Source organism: Octopus bimaculoides, chromosome 2 (assembly GCF_001194135.2).
Source record: "Octopus bimaculoides isolate UCB-OBI-ISO-001 chromosome 2, ASM119413v2, whole genome shotgun sequence".
NCBI classification, from domain to species: domain Eukaryota; kingdom Metazoa; phylum Mollusca; class Cephalopoda; order Octopoda; family Octopodidae; genus Octopus; species Octopus bimaculoides.
In genome coordinates, this window is record NC_068982.1 from 45,591,016 (window position 1) to 45,593,018 (window position 2,003).

Here is a 2,003-nt window from a genome sequence, read left to right on the forward strand (position 1 = left end):
AAACGTTGTCATCTGCTGGTATTGATACATCAATTAGAAAGCATTTTTTTCTTCATGATCTTTGACAACTATATCTGGTCTATTTGCCTTAATTTGTCTATCTGTGTGTATTGGCATATCCCAGAGTATGGTTGCTTTCTCGTTTTCTGTGACCTTTTCTGACGTGTGTTTATACCATCTTTTTTCTGTTGTTATTCCATAGTGTTGGCATAGCTTCCAGTGTATATAGGTCCATCATTATCATCATCATCATTACCATTATTATTATTATTATTATTATTATTATTATTATTATTATTATTATTATTATTATTATTATTATTATTATTATTATTATTATTATTATTATCAAGGCGGTGAGCTGGCAGTGTCGTTAGCACGCTGGACGAAATGTTTAGCGGTATTTCGCCCGTCGCTACGTTCTGAGTTCAAATTCCGCCGAGGTCGACTTCGCCTTACATCCTTTCGGGGGTTGATAAATTAAGTACCAGTTACGTACTAGAGGTCGATGAAATCGACTAGCCCCGTCCCCCAAAATTTCAAGCCTTGTGCCTTTAGTAGAAAGGATTATTATTATTATTATTATTATTATTATCCTTATTAAGGCAGCGAGCTGGTATCATATCGCATGTTTTGCAATAGTCAACCCATGTCATGCTCAGGTTTGTATGTCTATTCTTGCAGTTCCTGATTAAATTATCAATTAAAAGGTGATCCTTCGTTCCCCGGCTCCTTTTTCGGCACCCTTTCTGTTCAATAGATAGCAGCCCACTTTTTTACAAGTATCTGTACAGTTCACCGGCAAAAGCCCTTGCCATTAGTTTCTACATTAGTGGAAGACATGTTTTTGGTCTAAAGTTGGATGCAACATTTCCCTTTTCAGGATTCTTGGCACACAACAATGTTTTTCCCTTTGTCATCCAGCTGGGTATTGCGCCTTCCTGCAAGCACTCATCCGATTCTGGGATCTTCCAAATTGGCAATTTTCTTAATTGCCTTTTTATCATTTATGTAGTTATCTTTATGTCTTCCTGGACGTCTATATTTCTTAACCTATCTTGGATTTCATGCAGCCACTCTACTTCATCATCATGTCCTACAGGTTGTCCCAGATTCCTCTTCAGAATGCCCTGCCCTTCTCTGCATCTGGTATCATTATTACGTGTATTTGCCGATCTAGTTGCTGAAACAGACTCTTCTGATTTGCTTCAAACAATCTGTCTTGCCTGAAGTGTCTTTTTCTATTGTCATGTCTTTCCAGTCTTGCTTTGATTGCTACTACCCTTTGTTTCAATTCTTCCAATATCACATAATAACCTTTATCTCTTATTCTATATGTTCTTTCCAGCATTATTCATATGCTTTCGTTCTGCAATTCCCCTCTTCTCAATTTATCAACTTGTCCTAAATGTCTTTTCAACTTTGTTTGTTTCTCACAAATTCGTCTACACCAATATGGATCTTTACTTTATGTTTGTTCTCTTCTTTTGTATCCAACTCTATCTGCAGCAACCATAGCTGCAGCCCAAATAATCTTGTTGGTTTCAGTTATATTTCTCGTCTGGAATAGCCCAAGAATCAAATCTATCTTTTCGGTTTCAACCTTGAGCTTGCGTCGGTCAATGGTGGGTGCTTGATCCTGGTCTTTTCTAATATATCGGCACAACATCCTCACTATGTCTTATTGGTCATCATCGTATTCTTGTGATATAGCTCTTCCTATTACTCCTGCTTCATTTGTTAAGAATGCGTTTACATTTACACTTTGCTCTACTTCTTCACTGCTGCCTTTCATTTTTCTGTTCTCAATGGGCACGTCATCTGTTGGTGAAGTATTATTTCTATCTTCTACTTTTCTTTTTATTTCTTCTATTTCCATGTATGGTAACCACCCCTTAGCCCTTATTGCTTTCATTCGTTGTCAGAATCCCCTTCTGCTGGGTTCACTCCTGATCTAGCATTCAATTACCGTTCGGTTTGCCTCCCCCCTCCTCCCCCTCCCC